Raw genomic sequence first — 24,523 nt, 5'->3', positions numbered from 1 at the left:
TCAGTGCAAAAACAATGTCATGCATGTGACAACAGTGAGATGCGAACAAAAATTGAAACAATGTTCTACAAGCTAACATACATTAAAATGACAACAAGTGCTCATTGAAATCAAGCAGACAACACTCACACAAAGAAAAACACAAAGAGCGGCAAAAACACAGTGCAAGACATGAAAATAAGACTTACCTTGAAACAGCTAAGATGAAAGTGCTGAAGACTCCTCAATACAATGTGGAATGCCAAAACTGCAAGGTAGATGTGAGGAATGAGCTCTACAATGTTCGGTTGATGAGTTTTGATAAGATCGAGGTTATGACGCGCATGCCACAAATCTAGGAAAATATGACACTTGCCGGGAGGTTTCTAAAATGATCTTTGCATGTCACCTCAAGATGCTAAAAATAGATCCCTAGATCTAGGGATGTCTTTTGCATGCTGCCTTTTTCTATTTTGGGAAGATCGGCCCATGCATGAAAATCAGTTTTGCTCAGTCTTGGAGGGAACCGATAAACCTGAAGGCACATGCAACAACTTGTAAGACTAGGAGAGGGATTTGCGCAGTTTCTAGGCTGAGCTAGGCTGGATGTCCAAGAGGGATTACACAATTCCTGGGGTCAGCAATTGACTGTTGCCCAGAATTTCACAATTTCTGGGCTGAGTCGCAGTGCTGGGTTAGATTGCACAATTTTCTCAAGGAAGCTTGTATGACTATTTTGCACAATTTCTGAGCCTAACAGGTCACCCAGATGAATTGCACAATTTATGGGCTGAGCTACAGTGTTGGGCCAGATTGCACAATTTTTTCAAGGAATCTTGTCGGACTGTTCTACGCAATTTCTGAGCCTAGTACGCTCCCCAACTAATTTGCGTAATTTCTGGGTTGAGCTGTAGTGCTGGGCTAGATTGCGTAGTTTTTCCAAGGAATCATGTCTGACTGTTTTGCGCAATTTTGGAGCTCAACAATCTATCTAGAAGTTTTGCACAATTTCTAGAAGGAAGGCTGATTCCCCTCCAAAATTGTGCAATTTTCTGAGGGAGCTGCTCAGCCAGCAATTAGCTAAAGTCCAGAATGTCAGCTTATGAAGGGAGTGAAGCAAACTGACATGCATAGGCTAGAAAGCCACTGAAAATCAGTTGAAGCCTATGTACTTGACAGTGCAAGACATACTGCTAAGGATGGTTGGTAGGGAGGCTCCAAAACAGAGCTAAGGCAAAATTTTGGAGGGTGGTTGTAGCAGCTACAACACTTGGTGACAGATTGGTAGAACTCCAACTCTCTGAATGGACCTTGTTCATGAAAAGCAAATCTAACACCTCTAGAAGTATTGTTTAGTTCTCTCTTTTTACTTGGTTTCCACACTTGCTTGATTGTAAGATGTAGCATTTGCGAAGCTCTTGGTCAGTCGACACACATTCCAAGCCAAGCCAACACAGTTGTTTCGGTTAGGGATGAGGGGTATATTAGTGCACAAGTCATATGGTCATCATATATTTAGTTTCATCTCTGGTGTTGCTCCGTTACCAGCAGTCCTAGACAGTACCCCGATGGAGTCATGCAGAAACACAAGCATCGCTCTGCTACTAGCGAGCCTAGTAAGTACCTTAGTAGAGTTACGTGCATCACCTCTCTACGTATGAAGCCTTTCTCTTCTTTCGCCTTATTCATTTTTCATTTTTTTTGAAATTTTTTCACATTTTCATTTTCATAACTGTGCATAGCACTTATTCATTTCAGAGGTAGAAGAGGTATCCCGACTTATTGAGAGCAGAAGAGGTTGTCCCTTCAAAGAAGTAGTTTGTATATACCTTTGACGTGCTTGTTAAGGTTTCTCCCTCACCTTACTCTACTTGACTGAGTTGACAAGGATTAACCCAAAAACAACCGACTATAGTAGGTGATACTAATTAGTGCGTAAGCGTTGTGTTTTCACCAAGGTTCACTTCGAACAACACATATTTTCCATTGATGCATCATGGACTGAAGACAACAAGTTCTTCATGGAGAGGCAAGACGACAGATAACCGAGTATTGATAACTGCATAAGTCCTTTTGTACTTTACCCAAATTGTTTCAAGAGATGCAAGGTTTCATGCAAAACTAACCTACGAACATAAACAAGAAAAAAAACAAAAAAAAAAAACCAAAAATAGAAGTAAATGCCTAAGTAAAGCAAGTAAGAAAACAAGTAGGCAAGCAAACAAACAAACAAAGGAAGAAGCAAACATGCATGCAAGAAAATAGACCAAAAGAAAACACTACTCCTATTCCTAAGCTAACGGTGCATGGGTCTGGTTATGTAAAGTGATACCTCCAATGTATCCATTGGTGCATTGGTCAACCCATGTTGGTGAAGGCATAATTCATGAACAACACAACAGTACGAACCAGCAAACATGAAAGATGTAACAATGAAGACAAACATATTCCGAGCTTAAGTGCATCCACAGAAAAGAAGTAAGTGAAAGCGCATGACATGTGCTCTATGGACTTGCCATGGTGATGTGCTACAGTGTGTGTAAACGTTAAGTGTACGCATTCTATTGACTGTGACATGCAACCAAACATGAGAAAGGTAGACCACTTACGTTGCGCTAGTGTGCCTGCTATGTAAGATTCCTCTAATGAATGAGTGATGGGATCGTGTAGTTCGAGTGGATGAAGCAAAATCTTAGTGTTAGAATGATCTTCAATGCATATAGATGAGTGACGAGGAGCCTCAAGTGTTTAAAAAATTTCTTGATTAAAAGTGAAACCAACCTCAAGATAGCGAGGACCTGATATAACCATCAACTTAGGCTAAATTTCCTTGACATTCTTTGGGGTTTCGACTTCGTTGACAAATAGATCATCATAGATTAGTGTCCTCGACAAATTAACAATGTTTGAATCAATATCCTGATCAGATGAAGAAGTAGAGAGATCACGACAACCAAGATTAGAAAATTCAAGATGTTTGTCGGCATCCTCATGATTTGATGAATCACAAAGAGGGGTAGATGAGAAGAAATAATGTTCACCCTCTGCGTTTCTAGAAAAAGCAGATGAAAAATCAAGTGGATTTTCAAGAATGATTTTTCCTCTCCATTGTAGGATGATGGAATCAAATCTGGTGTGTTCTACGAATGATAAACAATGGGTGCATCCGTAGACGAAGATACACATGTGAAATCAGGGAGGACAGAATCACCAAAGATGTCAAGAAAACACGAAGGAGGCTCAGACAGAAGGGAGTCATCCTTCGCCACGGATTGATGCTCAAGCTCCCAGTCACACTCTTCATGAATGACATCGCAAGTTGGTTGTGCAACGCCAACTCCGTCGATATCTTGATCATCGTTCACAACAAGTGTAGAGTCCAAAATGGAAGAACACAAGACAGTGCAATCCGGAGGATCATCAGAATACGAAGATGGAGGTTTAGGTACGAAATACATGTGACAACCCATGGGATTAGCAACCAAATCTGCTCGAAAATTGTGAGAAGTGATGTTGGGAGGATTTGATAGTTGAACGGATGTGTGTGCATGTTCTACCACATCACTCTGTGGTGGTGGAGCTGTTTGATGAGGGGACGATAGACATTCACTTGTTACAGCGACCGTGTCCATCCGTGATTACGCAACTCCATCACCGAAGTATGCTAAGCGGGGCTTGGGCTTGAAATTCCTTTTAGGATTAACATATTTGGTAAGAGAGTACTTAAATCTATCCATGAGATACTAGAATTTCATCTGAATTTTCGGAGCTTGAAACTGCAATACACGAAAGTGATCCAAAAATTCCATAGGCGATTCATGCAGGGCCTTCCGTTGTTTTAATAGTTTTTGGTCAAGAGGTTCTGGATCAAAATGATGGAAAGTAGATTCAATGAGATCACAAAACTGCTCAAGTGAGTGCACACTTAGAGGTGGCAGACTCTAGCACCACCGTAGTGGGGATTCGCAAAGAGTGTATACAAGCAGCACATTGGCCTCTTCTGCATAGAACTCATCTCCAAGGAATGCATAGAATTATTCTAAGTACTCAGGCAAGGCTACTTCACCTTCACCATCATATGTGAATTCAGACAAGAGATTGGCAAACATCCTCATGATGTCGAGATATTTGGCATACGAAAAACATCCGGAAGGGATGACTGTGACAATATCCATAATGATGTGTGAAGATTCAAAAATGGATGTAAGGGATCAACTTGTCATCTGGCCCTCCTTCTAGAGCCAGAAATGTTGACGGTGCTGGACCCACCAACATGTCAGTGGATCTCCCCAGTAAGAAGTCCCAACTAGACCTCAAACCATTTGGTGTAGGAGTCCCAGCAGTGGGTCGTACTATATTACCTTGACCGCAGTTGCATGCAGAGGCAAGTAAGATGTCCCTATTGGTAGCAAGGGTCTGACATGTGACGCAAACCAAGGAAGGTGCATGAATGGTTCTAACACATATAGGGTGGAATGAGTGCACCCCTTGGAAACATGTGTAAGCACGTAGCTTGGAAGGGAACACACGAGAAAAGATGCATCATAGACTGGAAGGAAGGCGAGCTTACAATCCAAAGTGATGGTTAAACCAACAACGCATTTCAGTAAGATTCAAACATACATATATAGAAAGAGCCTATACACACATGCGTAAGTAAAAAAATACATATATCATTAGAGTAAATAATTTAACTGAAATACAATAACAACATATGCGTGAAACGTGTTGGCTTTGTTATATTAAGAAGTGAAATTTCCAATAATACAGTACAACCATGACCAACCACTAGTCTCGATAGCAGAACGTTATAGTCATTGCGGCCTACTCCTCCAAAGAGATGTACTAGCTCTACACTGTGGAGAAGCCAAGGCTCGTTACAATACTCTCCAAGCTTTCTCTAAGATACTCCGATAGAAGATTGGCTTACCAAAATCCTGTACAATGAGTTATGAGGTACTAAATATAGCAAAGTGTGGGGTGACCCTTGACATTCCCCTTTGTGACTGTTCACCAAACCTCATGACTCTTCAACTGCTCTATGACTGTTGCATTCAACTGTCGACACTTGAACTTCCACTTGAAAAGATGTTCCATACAATCTACACATGTACCTATGTGAGACAAAATAGGCTTGAGCAAGCCATGCAAGACATCATTAAGACTCAAACAAATATGGGAATACCAACTCTTCGACATCCTCATGATGGTTGATGGTGGCAAACTCATGCCAATCTTGGTTTTCCGTGATGGTGTCTATGCGCTCAATGGTGACATCTTGCTAAAAGCGAACTCTTGTGATCCAGATGGATGTTGGTGGCCACCCACCAACCCATTTGGACCCCCACAACTGTCTCTTTCAGTCTTTTCAGTCCTAAATTGTAGCACAGTTTACTATTTTTAGCATTTTTTCGGGTCCTGAACTTCCGGAGCCGTTTTGAGGCCCTAAACGACGTTTTTTTGGGATTCTGGGGCAACATGGGTCCATGGACCCATGTTGCCTCCCAAAGTGGTAGTACTCGGATAGATCTTTCTAACGAGCTATCGTACGCGTCAAACGGAGATCATATGCCAAAGTTACGACCCCGGGAAATTGATGTACCAATTTACCCAAACGGGGCCCACAATTTGGCGTTTCAACTTCTAGGGTTAGGTTTTGGAATGTGAAGGGTTTTCCATTGTTTCTCAACAATAAATAGGCCTTCGAGCCTCATTGTAATACAGTTCGGAACAGTTCAGAGGCATGTAGCCGCACATCTCTTCTCAGAGATAAGCTACCATTGCCCTAGCTGGTTTATTTCCATTTCTGGTTGTAAGCATATTTCGGTATTTTCCATTAATGAAATGAAGTATTATTTCCGCTGCATCTCTGTATTTATGGTTATTGCATCTCTGTATTTATGGTTATCTCTGTAATCTATTGCGTTCCTGTTTAAATCCGGATTAGTGGTATCAGAGCAGTCTGCTTTTTCTCTGTTTTTCTTTGCATGTCCCCAACGAGGTCGGGATATAAGGAGTTAGGGCTTGAACTGGTCGAACCTTTGCAAGACCAGCCTCGCAAATCCCGACGGCCTCCCATGGCGGATGAGAAGAAAGACGAGGGGGCAGGAGATCCTATCAAAATCTTGCTCGAAGAAGCGCTCGAGCGGCAAAGGAACGCGATGATGGATAGCTTTGCGCAGATTCTTCAGCGGCTACCCAGAGGCGACGCATCGGCTTCCAACAGCGGCTCTGGAAATGCCACACCCTTCAAGGTACAAGTTAATTTTGAAATCCCCATATTCGAGGGTCAAATAGACGCAGATGCCATAGATAAATGGTTAAATCTGCTAGATGGGTATTTTTCTGTTCATGAATTTTCAAGTCGGGAAAAGATTGTTTTCGCTCTTCTCAAAGCAGCCCCCCACGTCAAGGACTGGTGGGAAACCTACTGCGAGCAGAAGGATGAAAGTACAGGCTCACTATTTTCAGCCGCACCCACTTGGAATGACTTCCGGGATGCCATCAAAGAGCAGTACTACCCTGTCGGAAGCTATGAGGACAAATACATCAAATGGACCACACTGCGGCAGGGACGAGACCAAGATGTGTCGGAGTTCACAAACATTTTTCATACCCTTCGCACACAGTTGGGTATCAAATATTCTGAGCTGCATCTGGTACTCAAATACCGCGGCTGCCTGCACAGATACATCCAGGAAGAGATGGTGTTCTTGAACATCTCCTCACTCGCCACGACGTACCGATATGCTGTCAAAATCGAGCAAAAGTTCAAACAGAAGAAGCGAGACTTTGGATCGGCAAATCCGAAGCCCAAAGGACAAAGCCAAGGCGGGGTAACCCAAGACAACCCGTCGAAGCCGCAAGAAAAAAACAACACCACGAAGCCGAAGAAGGACACAGGAAAGTGGTGTGAGTTCCACAAGAGTCCCACTCATAACACAAGTGAGTGTCGGACCAAGCAGTCGCTGGTGGCCGAGTTGAAGGCTTCCGAATCAGATGCATGTTCTGACCCTGAGCCAGAACCCGACAAGGGTAATGGCAAAGGGAAGCAGATCATTGATGCGGATCCCAGCGCCACTGTTGCCACCGCCAAGATCCAGAAAGATGACCCTCCAGATCCAGAAGAGGGGGAGCGTCTTTTCCACTCACAGATGTGGGTGAAGGGTTCGCCGTTACAATTCATTGTCGACAGTGGCAGCCAAAAGAACCTCATTTCAGCAGAGGTCGTGAAGCGGTTGGGCCTACCGACTACACCACACCCATAGCCGTACAGTATCGGGTGGCTTCATGAAGGACGAGATCTCAAAGTTCGCCAGTAGTGCCGCCTTCCATACAGCATCAAACCCTTCACAGACGAGGTATTGTGTGATGTTACACCTCTGGATGTTTGTGATGTATTATTAGGCCAGCCATACTTGTGGAGGCGACATGCTGTGTATGAGTCCAGGCCTCGTTCTGTCATTATTTCTTTGAATAATTCATTATACAGGATACCGGAGGTAGCCCCACCTACCGCCACATCTTTGATCACTACCAAGAAAGGCAGCAAGCTCATATCACAGACCAGGAAATTCATCTGTCTGGTTCACTCCCAAAGTAAGGGGAAGATCGTTGCTACATCCATGACCCCTGCAAAGGGTTCCTCTACGCAGCAGCAGCAACAAAGGAATACAGTCATGACAGAACACAGGAACAACTTCTCCTCACCCACAGGGGTACCACACAAGCTTCAAGTGGGCAACAAAATCTGGTTGCATCTGCAGAGAGAACGCCTTACCAGAACCCATCAGAAGCTCAGATCACTCCGAGATGATCCTTACAGCAGTACCAAGGCTATGGGGAACAATGCTTTGGAGCACATCATTCCTCCATTCCTTCGCCTGCACCAAATGTTCAATGTGGACCATCGTCGACCATGCTTCCCACCATCACTGGACACATCAGAGATTGCAGGACAAGTTCAGCAGATGGAGGAACTCAACGCAATGGGGACCATTGCTTCCTAAGGGGGGAGGAATGATCCAGGTGGATGTTGGTGGCCACCCACCAACCCATTTGGACCCCCACAACTGTCTCTTTCAGTCCTAAATTGTAGCACAGTTTACTATTTTTAGCAGTTTTTCGGGTCCTGAACTTCCGGAGCCGTTTTGAGGCCCTAAACGACGTTTTTTTGGATTCTGGGGCAACATGGGTCCATGGACCATGTTGCCTCCCAAAGTGGTAGTACTCGGATAGATCTTTCTAACGAGCTATCGTACGCGTCAAACGGAGATCATATGCCAAAGTTACGACCCCGGGAAATTGATGTACCAATTTACCCAAACGGGGCCCACAATTTGGCGTTTCAACTTCTAGGGTTAGGTTTTGGAATGTGAAGGGTTTTCCATTGTTTCTCAACAATAAATAGGCCTTCGAGCCTCATTGTAATACAGTTCGGAACAGTTCAGAGGCATGTAGCCGCACATCTCTTCTCAGAGATAAGCTACCATCGCCCTAGCTGGTTTATTTCCATTTCTGGTTGTAAGCATATTTCGGTATTTTCCATTAATGAAATGAAGTATTATTTCCGCTGCATCTCTGTATTTATGGTTATCGCATCTCTGTATTTATGGTTATCTCTGTAATCTATTGCGTTCCTGTTTAAATCCGGATCATCTTGCCTCCATTGCATCCCGATACACTGATATGGCTCCTTTGTCCAACTCATCCGATAACATGTGCATCATCGTCCTGAGTGCATCTGCATCAGCAACATACTGATGCATATGTCTGTATTGATCTCCAAGTGTGTGCTACTGACCATGTACATCAACTTGTCAAAATACATGTTCAGCTCCAGTCAGACTTGCTCCTTGTCTTCTCCTTGGTGAGTGTGCCGAATGGGTGGGATCGCATGCATACGAACAATGACATCCATGCTCCTGAATACCCTTGCATGCGATCGATAACACTGCTCACCCTGTCTGCTCCATGCCAGCTGCTTGATGGGTCCATAACCTGTATGGGTGCAGTTTCATCAGTTTCTGCATGTTGCGCCTCCTGTTGTGCATGTTCCTGCTACAACTCCTTCTGTTGTCTGTGCAACTCCTTTTCTTCCTCGAGTTGCCACTTCAGCACCTATAACTCCTTCTCTGTTTCTCTCTCTGCCTTTGCACAATCCTCTTGTCGCATCGTCACTTCATAGCCTCAATATCTCAATATTCTTTGATCACAAGTGGATCTTCTAGAGGTTGCAAATTTGTTCCGCGTCTGCAATGTCAACAACCTTCCTCTTGCATTTGTTGCATGTAGGTGTGCTACCTTCTGCTGCTACTGATTCTGTTGCCATTTCATCTTGATATCCTTGTCCATGAACAACTTGATGTATTCATAGATAGGAAATTTCATAGACACTTGATCGACTGCATCCCCAGTGGTGCTCTGAACAGTGTCTTCGACTCTACTCTCCTGGAATCCATTGTACCTGTGATGCTGAGAGGCAGACAAACGCCAGTGATACCTGGAGACATAGAAACACTCATGACAAGCAATTTTTCAGTCGAAAACCAAAACAAACTGGATGACTGACATGCAACATACCTGTGTGACTGTGTGTGAAAATTGTGCAATTTTCACCAGGAGGCTGGGAGACTGACTGCCAAAATTGCGCAAGGCATAGTCCAGGTTGTCGGGAGGTTGAGTTACTGCTGGAACTATGCAATGCACAGCACAGCTTGGCCCACTAAGGACTGAAAATATGCAATGTACAATTTCAGTCAGTAGTGACATGCAAACCAACAAACTTCTTTGCATAGTTTCTAGGGCCAGCAAGGCACTGCCTGCCAGAATTGCACAACGAATGCCTCAAGGTCAGTGTTGGGCTAGACTTGCACAAATTATAGAGGGAAGGAAGAGCCTTCACTTCCAAAAATGCACAATGCTAGCCGAGCAAGGCAAGGTCCAGGCTAAGGTAGCCCAGACCCACCGACGAGCGACTGAACATATGACAAGTCTGAATGCATAGTGAAATTGAGTGTAAACAAGAGTGAATGATCATGCATGCAAATAGCAAGTGCGGGTTTCAAAAAACAGGAAAACATGCATGTGTGTGAAATGGGTCGCTGCAACGGTGACCATCGACGCAAAAACAGTGTGATGCATGTGACAACAGTGAGATGTGAGCGAAAATTGAAACGGTGCTTCTACAAGCTAACATACATTAAAACAACATCAAGCTCTCATTGAAATCAGGCAGACAACAATCACACAAAGTGAAACACAAAAAGTGACAGAAACGCAACGCAAGACATCAAAAGTATACTTACCTTGAAACAACTAAGCTAAAAGTGCCGAAGACTCCTCGATACAATGTGGGATGCGAGAGCTGCAAGGTCGATGTGAGGAATGAGCTCTGCAACGTACGGTTCATGAGTTTTGATAATATTGAGGTTATGACGCACATGCCACAAATATAGGAAAAAGCGACACTCGGCGGGAGGTTTCTAAAACGATCTTTGCATATACCTCTAGATGCTAAAAATAGATCCCTAGATATAAGGATGCATTTTGCATGCTTCCTTTTTCTATTTCAGGGAGAGGAGCCCATGCATGCAAATTAGTTTTGCTTGGTCCCAGAGGGAACCAGTCAACCTGAAGGCACATGCAATAGCCTGAAACCCTGGGCGAGGGATTTCACAGTTTCTGAGCTGAGTTGGGTTGGATGTCCCAGAGGGATTGCACAATTTTTGGGCTGAGTTGCAATGCTGGGCCAGATTGTGCAATTTTCTCAAGGAAGCGTGTCTAATTGTTTTGAACAATTTCTGAGCCTAGCAAGCTGCCCTGCTGAATTATGCAATTTATGGGCTAAGATGCAATGCTGGGCCAGATTGCACAATTTTCTCAAAAAAAGCTTGTCTAACTTTTCTGCGCAATTTCGGAGCCCGACAGGATGTTCAATTGATTTGCATAATTTCTGGGCTGAGTTGTAGTGCTGGGCCAGGTTGCACACTTTTTCTAGGGAAGCTTGTCTGAAGCAGTATGTCGAGCAGATTTGCGCAATTTCTGGAAGGAAGGCTAGTTCCCCTCTAGAATTACACAATTTTCTGAGGGAGTTTCTCAGCCAACAATTAACTTAAGTCCAAAATGGCCACCTGTGAAGGGAGTGAAGCAAACTGACATGCACAAGCTGGCAAGCCACTAAAAATCAGTTGAAGCCTATGTACTTGACAGTGCAAGACATGTTGCTAAGGATGGTTGGTAGAGAGGTTCCAAAATGAAGCTAAGGAAAAAATTTGGAGGGTGGTTGTAGCTGCTACAACACCTAGTTACCCTTGTTTTCTTTTATTTGTGTCTTTAATTTCCAAAATCAATTAATTGACCGCAGAATAACATCCTCCTCATGGAACAACTCCTTTGTAGATCTTGGGTTGAGACTAATGGAAACAATTCTTGAGTCCACTAGTTAAGGAAACCCCTTTTATGGGAATCCTGGTCCTTTTCTTCCTTTTGGGAATATTGGTGCTCCTTATATGGAAACGTTGTCCATTCCCAGATTTACCATTGGTTTACCAGTTTGCTTATTTTTGACCTCCTTCGTTTTGAATGTCCAGACTGTTTCTCAACCAAGTAGTCCTCCAATTAAACAACATCAACCTCAAGTTGATCCTAAAGTTGACCCTTTGCTTTCTTCACCTATTGTTTCTTCATCCTTTTCTTCCTCCTCACCTAGTGAAAGTATTGATTCAAGTAAATAGGAATCTAATAAAAAGAAGACAAGGATGATGAAGATGAAGCAAAATAAGCACAGAGGAAACCAAGCAAAAAATTCTATGAATGCATCTAATGTTGGAAAAATTTCCAACAATCCCCATAAATTTAAATTCCCTTGCATGCTTTGTAAGGGTGATGACCTTCATAGAGATTGCCTTGGTATCCCCCAGGTATTAGAAGTTTGGTCTATAGGCTCTCATCAACCCTTGTTGTTAGCCTCTCGAGATCATGATAGTGACAAACCTTCAACTAGTGCTAATAAGGTTCATAGAAAGAAGGGTAAAGTTAAGTTTCCTTGTAGGTTATGTGAAGGGAATCATCCCATTCACCTTTCCCTCGTTTGGGTGATGCCTCCAAATTATTGGAAACCCTTACCGATTCTCAAAAGAATCTTCCAGGTGGTTACCAAATGCTTTCAACAAATACTCCACTGGTTGATGAAGTAATTGATCCAACTCCCTCTTCAGTCAATCCCACTCTCTCTGAATGTGAATCCCATGAATCCATTCCTAATCATTGGTTGAGGAAGTAGTTGACCCGATTCCACCTTCAGTCGTTTGTACTTTTCCCATAGAGAGTGAGGATCATACTACTCGGGTTCTTCTCGTTTCTTGTGATCCTATCGAACAAGAGAGCATTTCTCCTATTTTCATGGAACCCTCTACAAGTAAAGAGATTATTTATTTTAACTGGAGGCTAATGAAAAAACCTCATCTCCCTTCTTACATTCCCTTCCAAGTCATGGCGAAGGATTATAATATGAACATATTTCACACTATTATTAATGAGGGTGCCTCTATTAGCATTCTATCCTCCATTTTTTGGAAAGCTTTAGGTTCCCCACTACTTGTGTCTGCCACTTAGAATCTATTAGCTTTTAATAGGAGAACCATTCAACCTTTAGGAATCCTTCCTCGTTTTCCTATTACTTTGGGAGGAAAGACTATATGTATTGATTTTATGGTTTTCATGGGCCCCTTGAATTTCAATTTACTCATTGGGTGAGATTATGTTTATGCTATGAATGTTGTCATGTCCACACTATTTTGATTGATTTGTTTCCTGCATGATGGAAAAATAGTGACTATTGATCAAATTTCATTCGTTGCTCCTGATTTGACTGCCAATCATCTGAATTCCCTAAATGTTTTGAATATGAAAGTGGTATATTCCCTGCCACAGGTCAATTTTGTGTCAACCTGTCCTGTGCCTGTACTTACTAATGAAGATGAGTCTTTCACTGTTTGATCAACTTCTTTTGACCTAGATCTAGTAGGTGATGTGGTAAATAATTTACTGGGGGCATTGGATTCTGATTTTTTGGCTAGATCTTTGGATACCTTCCAGATCATTATTCTTCCATCTAATTAGAACCTCTTGGAAGCCATGGCCTCCTAGAATTCATGATCAAGGTGTTGGAGCATAGTTCATTTTCTTGTGTCAAGCTCGTTAAAAAATGAAACAAGTTTCCCAAAGCAGAGTTCCTTGTCTTGTGTCAAGCTCGTTAAAAAATGAAGCAAGGTCCCTTAAGCATGGTTCTTTTAATGTGTCAAGCTCATTAAAAAATGAAGCAGATCTCCCTTCAAGTCAAGTCTTTCACTTGATTTTGTAAATAAACCACCGTTCCATTCGCCTATTAGTAACCAGTAGTCTATGTAGGTGAATGAAATGAAGCTTGGGGGGCATGTCCTTAGAATTAAGTCATTATGTTGGGGGAATGAAAACTTATCTCAAGCATAGTTTTTGTCTATTTCAAGCTTGTGTAAAAAGTAAACCATATTCAAGTATTCTCAAGCATAGTTTCCACATGTTTCAAACTTGTGTAAAAATGAAACCATCTTCATACTTTACCTCTCGTGATTTAAGCTTTTTATCAACCTATTTATGCTAGATGTGATTTGGTTTTCTCATTCCATCATCACCATCTTCTTGGCCGATCATACACTTTCACTTGGTGTTGTACCCTTTCCTGAGGAACTGCTGCGATGAGTGGTCTTATTAGCCAACCTCGTGACCTCTATGTGTTTTGAGTAGTTCCATCATGATCGGAACCAGTTTCTGCCCTTTATACCACTCGTTCCTCTAGGAGGAGTCCTCTTTTAGCTCTTTTCAAACTCCCGAAACATGAAAAGATTGTCGAGAACTTGTCCTTTCAAACTCGTTAAAGTAAATGAAAATATGTCTACCCAATATAAGTTTAACCCTTTTCTGAACTGGGATAAACTATTTATGAAAATTGAATACTTTATTTTAACATGGCTAAAAGGTTTTCCTAAGTATTGTTTTTTTCCATTTCAAACTCAAGAGACTAAATTTATGAAAATGAAACTTTGGAGTTTTCTTTTTTGCCTCTTTTTCAAACTCTCTAAACATGAAAAATAAGTTGAGTTATGCCTTCGCTAGACTTGTAAAATAATCAAACAACATTGGACTCATTAAGCATGATGAGACTGAACCACTCCTTCTTAAGATTCATTAAAAATACTCAGAAGGATTCATTCGAAGGATGAAATTATAGATCAAGGATATGTTATCCTCCTCAAGCTTGTAAAAAATAAAGAGGTATTGGCTAGAAATGGATAGGAAATTTGAAAAACAACGCATTTTTACCTATTAATGGTAGCGAGTCACTCTTTAACATGACACTCTTTCACTTCATCTTTGTGAGTGATGGGTTGGGAAATTTGATTGCCTCTTTGGTTAATCATAACATATCAAAAGCCTTCATAATCAGTTTTGATTCAATTCTTCCAAGTCCATAAAGTGTCGTCGATATGTTCAAGAGAAGTCATTCAGTTGATATCTGCTACAATACTCTTAAGCCTTATTTCATGTCTATCATTCCTGAACCAACTCTACATCAACATAATTCTATCTCAAATCTTGATATATGTTTCGTTTTGTTGATGGGGGATACATCAAGGCCCTCTTGTGACAGGTTGCTTCTTATCAACATCAACTCATTCTCCAAGAAGTTGACTTAGAAACTCCTTTTGGTACTGTTATCACTCTAGGAAACTCTCCTAGGTTGTAGCTCAGAGATGCCTGGTAACATATAATCTTCAGTATTGTTCTCTGAACTACTGGAATGGATGATGGTTTGGATCAAGTCAGATAACCATTTCAGCTCTATTCTCACTCAAGACATGCATGAAAACCCCCAACGACACAAGGCTTTAGACCACTAATGCTCAATAGTTTGTAGATTTAATGGATATATGGAGAATACTGACTATACCAGAAGATTGCATACATGAACATATGTGAATGGCTAGCTACAGGCAGAAAATGAGCTTACTGACTATACTGGTAGATGCATATATAATAACACATATAAATGGCTAGCTACAGGTAGCAAAGAAGCTTGCAACTCTAATATCTCGAAGCTGAGATAAGATGATAGTTATCTGGCTTTGGACACACAGAAAACATGAACAAAATGTTCAAGTGCAAGCATAGAACAACAAAGAGAATGGACATTGAACATATAATTGAAAAAGAAGCTTATATTGCTGGAATAAATATGAGAAACTTGAATGAACACAGGAGGAATAATCTCCAAAAGTTGAACCTCTATTACATCTTACTAACAGCTATTTATATCCAGTTCACAATGATCTTGAGCCTTTCGAGGCTTCTGGGGTCTTAATCTCTCCCTCAGTTTCTTCAACTGATTGATTCCCTCAATGCAAGCATGGCTTGGTGGTTTTCCTCTTCTGACAGAGGAATAATCGCATTAAGATATTTTGGGTAGTGGTTGCACTGTCTGGGCTGATGATGCTTCTTGATCTTGTTTGATTTGGCGGTGTGGCATTGTTGTGGCTCCTTGGCTGCTTTATCGTTGATTCAGCCCTTGTCCCTGTCTCCCAGCCTCTGTGGGGTAGTGGAAAGGATCTGCGTGCCTTTGTTTTCTCTTTCAATTGCAAACTGTGACTATTTATGTTATCAACCGAAAGCACAACCATACTGCAAAATCCCGCCATTTCCTATCCTTTTTGGACTTCAGAAAGTCCTCAAAGATGGTTCATATCCTCTCGGGTCCGCCCTTGTTGCTGTCGCAAGTCGCAAAGAAGCCTGCCTTGTGTATTTTCCTCGCATTGTGAAATATGCATAAAACACTTAAAAACCATGAAAATACATTAAAATGCTTCCCAAAACCCTTTCAGGTCCAGGTTCTATTGCATCGGCGTTGTTCCCCGTTCCCTTTGTATTTCGTTGTACAACAAAAATACATAAAAATGCTTTAAAATGGCCTTGGCTCGAACTTCAGAAGTTATCAACTATCGCATATAATTACGTTGGGTTCGGCCCAGCAGGTCGCACCATATGCATATGTTAAAACCTCGCCCATTTGGTTTCCGTTGATGTGATATTGCGATGCGATCTAATCGCAATCACATATCGCTAAATGTAAAGGCCCTACCCTTTGGTCTCCCTGATCTGTGATCCACTGATGTGATTTGGGCCGTTGATCTGCGTGCGTGATCGACGATCCTTGTTTAATCATCGACCACCATTGCCATCGCCCCATGGTTTGCACCAATTTTCCTTCGCCATTGTGACCCGCCGATCAGATCATCGGTGATCGCTGATCGGCGATGTCCAGCGCTGATCTCCCTTTCCCACCTGTGTCGATTAGATCCACTGATACGATCCACCAATTAGATGTGGGTCGTTGATCGGCTAGATCTAACGGCTTCTATGCAACCATTGTTTAAGCCTGCGCCTGTGGGTTTTTTTTTATGGTTTTAGAGTGATTTGGGCCTCCAGATAGTGTATTTCTGCCCTTTTAAGGGCTTCCCCTCGCACAGATTTTGATCAATGGATGACTTTAAGAACTTACGAAGACTCGAAGAGCATTAATGGATCCATTGGCATGATTTTTAAGCACACTTAGAGACTTTGGGGCATTTTTGGATCCATTTTTGGGTTGTTTGCCTCCAAGGCTAACAAGCACCTTAGAGATTATATACCTCGATGGAAATTTTCCTCGCTCTCCGTGACAAGTCCCCATCATTGGCCTTTGACCAAAAGATTCTGTGTGGTGCTTGAGTTCATCTCATTCATTCACACTATATTGATCATATTGTGGTACCTTGAGAGCCATGATCATTGTCAGTGGTTTCTCTTGCATCTGTTAAAAACTTACATGATCGAATGGTAATTAGATGGTTTCTACCAAGTTCGACTCCAACTCATTTATTCGCATGGCTAGAATCATACTATCAAGTGAAAGAAATAGGATACCCTGTATCTAGTTTCATCCATTCGGGCTACGATTTTAGGGATCATACAAGATCACAAAAGTATGATGGCTATGATCCTTCAGAAGTTCATCCAAGCATGGGTCCACACTTTGTAATCAGTGGATGAACCTTCTTGATCGTTGTACATGTAATATTGGCTTATATGTTGAGCATGGGTATGCCTCCCTCAACAATGATATCATGATGATAATATTTATTGTAACAAATGATGATCTCCACTTGATTTGTTCTTGATCCGGACTTGTCACAAGGAAAAGAACTTCAGTCCTTAACCATTGCTTATGATTTTTTACTTTAGGGGGCAATCTGTTACAGGGAATTTTGTCACATCAGCACAAAAGGCCTGAAAACTGGATCAATCAACATCCTTGAACACTTTGTCATATTCCCCTTGCAAACCCCTGAGCATCATCTCTCCAAAAAGTCTGAGTTTCTGGGTGTTTCTGCTAAAACACCATGTTTTTAGCCCCAACGCACCCTATATGTCTATCAACCCACGGTGGGTGAAAGTTGCATAACTGAGTATCTACAGTGATTAGCATAGGTTGCTCCATTATGTAGGTGTGCTAATTCTAGAATTTCTGGAAAATTAAAAAATATTGTTGAATCTCCTCTTCCAGAAGCTTCTAAAGTGGTTTCAATTATTTACCATGGATAGAGATCTCAAATTCCCAGATGATCCTACCTTGGTGGTCTTATCTCTTATCCTTAGAGCTTATCCTCCCTCATAAGTAGATTTCAAGCCTAGATTGGTAAATCCTAAACTACCATGTTTACCCTATAAATTTAATGCCTCCCATTTAATCTGGGTTGGCTTTTGGAGATTACTAGTGCCCTCATGCTGCTTCTTTGAGCTTAAAGAATCCATCCATTTATGCATTAGGGTTGAGTGTGAAGGTTTGATTTGTGGAAAGGAAGGACAAGAGTCAAGACAATTGGGGAGACATCTACAAAGTCCACTTCTATATATGGTTGTAACTCTGTCCTTTATTTATTAATACAAAAAGCTCTATGTTTTCCTATACTTATATCATGTTGATGATTATGTATTTCAATGCCATGTTGACTCATTGATTAGAGATATTGGATTATGCTATGTTAGTATTGTAGTTCCCTTTCTCTTTTTAGTCTTTTTTGCAGGTTGCATTTATAGCGTCGGGAGCTAGAGTTGGAGCTTACAAGAAAGGAGAAGAAGATGACTTACTACAGATTCCAGGTAGGTATCTTTTCCATATTCTAGTATCTCTAAGGAAAGCATAGATATTTTTTCTCTCTATTGTTCTAGATTATACCACTAGATCTAGGGAGTTCATTTTTTTTTCCGCAGAAGTGAATTTTCCATACAACACACTTAATAATTTCATGATATGGGAGAGTCCACCTACATTAGTGAAGAAGAGATTGTATTCTTCAAAGGGGGTGAAGGTGATTTCTACTTTAGCTTTGGCCAAGACAAATATATTCATGTATAGCCTTTCTATTTTCTCCATCATTTCTGCCATGCAGACCAGGACCTATAGTTGTGTGTTAGGTTGTCCAATGAAAAATTTTCCAATGAGAGTTTTAATGTGTCATTATAAATTAACCACCTACGTGTAAGAGGTTTTTCGAGACCTAGTTGAGGTTCTTGTTTCGGGGATCTATTTCCTTGTCTCTCTTTCAATATGTTGGTCAGGAATAAACCTGTGTTCCTTTTAGACCTCTTCTTCTACTTCAGCTATGGTGAACCTAACCAATTCAGATATAAAATTTTCATAGTGAGGAATGGCGTATCTTGTTGTTGTTTGAGCCCGAGTTTGCAAGGAGGAAGCTGGAAGGGCATCATAACCCATAGAGGGGCCAAATATACACCTTCTACCACCTTCGTATCCCAAATATTCTCTGTCTGTCCATTGAGCGTAGGGAGAGGAGATTCGAGATAGAGTTAGGGATTGTAGAGTGAACTCCTAGTAAAAAGGAGTGCGGTGAATATTTGACCTAGGTGACCAACTGAGTGGGAAAAGGACATAACTTAGTTACCATGGGGAACAAGGGTCGAAATTCATGGCTGGACAAGTTGGGAGAGATTTCCAAATCATGGAACTCAAGAGTGCAAGGGATACTATAGAGGGTTAGAAATGGGGAGGGGAAAGGATATGACTAAGAGAATAAGCCCTGAAAATATTGACGAATCGAGAGGTTGGCACAAAAGCTAGGGAATTATGAAGTACAAAATTGAAATTTGCGAAAAAATTGAGAAATCCATTATGAAGCCAACAAAAACCAGAGTTACCTTGACACCATAACATTGAGTTCCCCATGTCCATACGTGGCACGAAAAAATTTGAAACCATGAAATTCCATTGATAATTCGTAGACCTGAATTATGATCAATAATTATGACATTACTAGTAGAGCGGGACCTTTTAGCTAGGTGTTTAAAGCACAACAACCACCCAATCCAGATAACCCAAAAAATTCCAAAAGAAACAACAACAAAAAGCAGTAAAAAAAATGAGTGAATAGACCATAATAGATGGTGTTGCTCATAAGAAACCTTCCATGTTGTAGCTTCCACTAGACAAGAGACCAATTTGAAATAATCCTTCTCATCCTCAACTTATTTCACCGTTTATTTCCATAATTATGTGATTTTCTCATTAATTCCAAGACAATCATGCTTAGAGTAGCTTTGAATGCAATCTCCCTATCTGTTTGTACTTCCTGAGCATCTAACCAATGTTGAACCGTCATGAGACGACTTCACATGACCTAAACTCTAGTTCCACCACCCAATCACACTTCCAACTACATGCATTATGCCATCTCGACAGCGTACATCGCCCCTCCTTAAATTATGGTATGTTCTATGCTTAGAGAAGTTTACTTATTTTTCTTCTTATTAGCCACAGATTAGCAATCACATATACATTAAGTAAAGTGCAGATAGAACATTAAATGATCAATAGAAAACAAGCCAAGACAAGAGACACAAGATGTGGCGGCTAGCTAGGGACAAACCCCATTGCGGGGAAACCCTTTGATCAAATCTTCTTTTATCTTCAATAGTTCAGTAGAGAGAAATAGTACAAAATCTGAATTTTGTAATTTTATATCAGCAGCAGCAAACCCTAGATCAACAAGGTCAAACTTGGTCAAACTAGCTGAAATTGACCTCTAAAATACTTGGTCAATTTCCAGTCAACTTGTCCTCGAACAGCTTGAAGAAACAGCCCTTGAACAGCCCCAAATGTTCATTCAATTTGCAGATTTCTGAGGTCAACTTGCAGCCCTAAACTAGGGAAGTCAACACCAGTCAAACCAGAGGTCAGATCACCTCAATTTTGCGTGTCTCAAAAATTGCTTCCTACCTAGGAGAGGCAACCACACCCAATCTGCACTTTTGGAAGGTCAACGCTTGGTCAACGCTGGTCAAAGAGATGACCTACTACCCTAGCGTCCTTCTTTTTGTGTCTTCCTTGCCCTAGGACATCTTCCTTTCAGCCGCACATGTAAGAGTGAAAGAGGCTCCGTTTATGTGTAGGAGAGAGAGAGAGAGAAGATGAGTGAATTGAATTGTCCAAATGAGGAGAATGCTCCTTGTATTTATATGCAAACGTTGAGGTTGAATAGACATGACTATTGGTCTTCTGAGCCTATATAATTTTGCTGGCTAACCTTGACAATTTGTCCATAATCAAAATAAATTCATATCTCCATAAATACTTATTGGAATCGAAAGATCTTTAGATCAATCCTACACCTCTTGATGAGAGGAATCTAGGAAAAATATCAAAAGCCATAAATAAGGTGATCCACATGGAGTTTGGCCCTAGTTTCAATTTTAACACTCCCTCTCAACTAGGGAGAAATTCATCTACAATATGTCAGACCATCACTACTATCCATCCATCAAATGCATTGTCCTGTACAGCTTGACCCCACTCTGCTCTGCTCTGCTTTGCTTTGCTTGAACTACGAAGAAGAAGAAATTATCGAGGATGTATCAAACCATCCTCCACTGGCCAGAAGTCAGTCTCAGAGTGTGAACCACTCTCACTGATCCCAGATCAGTATCATTGATCCCAGATCAATGGAGGTCATCTTAGCATAGGGAGTACGATAGATACAGTGATGCGTTCATCGATAGTACTACTATGGTCCCTATCCTCATTTCCTTGCTCATTGATCAGATGACAGGTACTTCCCATGAGTCCCAAACTACATGGGTAGGATGCCTCAACAGGAGAACTAATCATCTTGTCCATAGGAGAACGAATCATCCTCTCCAGTGGATGCCACGGAGAACTAATCATCTTAGCCTACAGGAGAACTAATCATCCTACTCCACAGTCGCCACGAAGAACGAATCATCCTAACCCACAGGAGAACTAATCATCTTGTTCCACAGTCGCCATGGGGTGTCACAGGGGAAGGTTGAGCCTTTACCTTGTACATAGTGCACCACTAGGGGATGGTGAGTCGCCCTACAGTCACATGTTGATCTAAGAAGTACCCTGCACCCCCCTGGAGCTCCCAAAGCTCAATACATCATACTTGACCCTCATAAGAGGGTCTCTGAATGACACCAAGTCGTTCTCAAAAAGTCGAGAATTTTACCTTTCCTAGGGGCTTTTTCAAAATGTCGGCGACCTGTTCATCTGTACTGATATGTTGGAGCTTTATTGCTCCTCACTGCACCATATCTCAAATATAGTGGTACCTGATATCGATATTCTTGGAGCGATCATGAAATATGGGATTTTCTGATAAACGGATCCCGCTTTGGTTGTCACACAGAATCATGGTGGTATCTAATGTAAATCCAAACAGTTCAGTGAAGAGATTTCGCAACCAGACTGCCTCACAGGAGGCCATGCTAGCAACAATGTACTCTGCCTCGGCGGTGCTCAAAGCCACCGACTTCTGCTTCCTCCTCATCCAGGATATTGAGGTAGATCCCAAAGAGAGAAAACACCTGGAAGTGCTCTTTCGGTCCACCACACTGCCTGCCCAATTAGCATCAGTATACCCAAGTAGTCTCACATCTCCGGCAGTGTATCTCAACCCATGAGTGATTGTGCCATGAAGATATCTCAACAGATTCTTAGAACCAATCCAATGTGAGTGGTGAGGATCAACCATATGTTGACTCAATGTGTTGACTGCAAAGCATATATCTGAACAGGAGTTCACCAAGAACATTAATGATCTAAAAAGTTGACGATACTTAGTAGCATTTCGTAAAATAGGTCCAGCAGCACTACCGCTTAACTTCTTGAAGTCAAGCTCCATCGGGGTAGTTACAAGTTTGTAATCCACCATGCCGAATCTCTCCAATATCTTCACCACATATTTTCTTTAAGATGGGAAAATCTCCCCTGGTTTCTGCCAGACTTCCAGTCCTAGGAAATAGTTCATAAGTCCTAGATCTTTCATCTCGAACTCAAAATCCAGCTCCCTCTTACATTCGTGAATGAGAGGGTTTGCACCTGTTAGAAATAGGTCATCAACATATAGCACCAATATGAGAGGCTTGTCATCTATAACCTTAAAGTAAAGGTTAGGGTCAACTTCACTCCTAGTGAATCCCAACTTCATCAAGTAGCTATTGATCCTCTCATACCATGCTCGGGGTGCTTCCTTTAGCCCATAGAGGGCCTTCTTCAACCTGCACACATGAGATTCTTGATCATAAATCTCAAATCCTTCGGGTTGCTCCACATAGACCTCCTCTTTGATCGAACCATGTAAGAACGCAGTCTTGACATCCATCTAATTTACGTTCCATCCTTGCGAAGCAGTAAGGGCTATGATCGAGCGGATGGTGGTATATTGGGCAACAGGTGAGAATATCACGTCATAGTCTATGCCTTCCTTCTGGGAGAAGCCATGAGCGACAAAACGAGCCTTATACTTTTCCACACTTCCATCAACTACATGCTTTATCTTGTAAATCCATTTTGAAGTGACAACTGCTTTGTCCTAGGTTCTAGGGACCACATCCAAAACATAGTTTTTCATAATGGACTCATATTCCTCGGTCATAGCATCCTTCCATACTTGAAGCTTGATGGCATCTATGAATGATGAAGGCTCATTTTGGATGATCGTGCTCATGATGGTCAGGTATCCCTCATACATGTTCGGCTTCTTACTTTCACGGAAGGTTCCTCGGGGTGCAATGTGTCCTTCGGCATCATCAAGTGTCCCCCTAAGCCATGAAGGCCTCTTCCTAGAAGAGGAAGGCTCTTGTGAAGGAGGATCAATAGGATCCATAGGTTCTTCCACATTGGGCATCGTCTCATCTTCTTTTTCCTTCAGTTCCCCTATGTCAACTTCATTAGATCCCCTTAAAGTAGGAAGATTGTCTACCTTGATAAGAGCCATATCTTCGTCAAAGGTGACATCATGAATAATCTTGACTTCCCTTTGACCAGCTACATAGATTCTATAGCCCTTAGTATTTTCGCTATAGCCCACAAAGATTCCTTTCTGTCAAGCGGAAAGAGTCGATAGTGCGGACACAACCAACCTCCCTAGGAGCCTAAGACTCTCTAGTGACAAACAAGACAAACAAGAGCAATCCTTCTCTAAACATGCATTTACTATATGAGAAATCAAGTGTTTAGATCCTACCTGTAGTCCAACGTTGTTGTAGCAATCCAGCCTCGCTGATCCCGATGAGCTCCTCCTTCACTTCGAAACCTGCATTCACTAACAATCAAACGATTAAATAGCACTTGATAATATCATAAAATAAAACATATTTAACACATAGACCAAGGAGTACATGAAACAACTCATAAATAACAAGTTATTGAGAAGAATGGACTCATTTGCATTAATAGGAAACAAAAGGAACAATTACAACCTGAGCCTTGGTGTTGTGCAAGTCCCTCCCAGGGTCCATCAAGAGTTCTCCTTTACTTTGACAAAGCTCACCCACTTCCAAATAGAACAAGCAAAGATGGTAATCTCTCCTCACAAGCCTCTAAATGGGAGTCCTAATTCCAGCAGCATCTACCCTTAGAAATGTTTAGCTTCCAACCTCTTCTCCTTCTGGCCCAATGCCTGTATTTATAGTGCTCAAGAGGAAGTTAATCAGGTCCACCATCAATGGGATAATCCCCTCTTTGGATGGGATAGCTCCTCTCTTGATGGGATAAGTTCCTCTTTCATAGGGGTACATGAACCATCTGGAGGCGCTCAATACATGTCGAACAACCTTCTAGAATGCTATAGAAGTGACCACAAGTAACTTTTTAAAGATGAAACTCGCGCCTTTTGACCTTTACAGGGGTACGCACCTACCCCTTTACATACAGAGCGTACAAGTATGCAGTTTTTGTGAAAATTAGGTGCGTATACGCAGGTAAGGCCGAGAGAATCTGCGTACCCAGAGATAAACACATTTACAAAGACTTTCTCTCTTTTTGGAGTTTGACATGGAGAGCAGAGGCATAAGACTTGCCCAGGAGGATAGCATGACTGTTGATAGAGCCATACTAACTGTAAATAGCCATGGTGACATTTTTTAGTGTAAC

The sequence above is a fragment of the Pinus tabuliformis genome, chromosome X, assembly GCF_031772625.1.
Source record: "Pinus tabuliformis cultivar Carrire ecotype Pingquan chromosome X, CPIR1, whole genome shotgun sequence".
In the NCBI taxonomy this organism is placed as follows: Eukaryota; Viridiplantae; Streptophyta; class Pinopsida; order Pinales; family Pinaceae; genus Pinus; species Pinus tabuliformis.
This window is presented reverse-complemented; position numbering follows the sequence as displayed.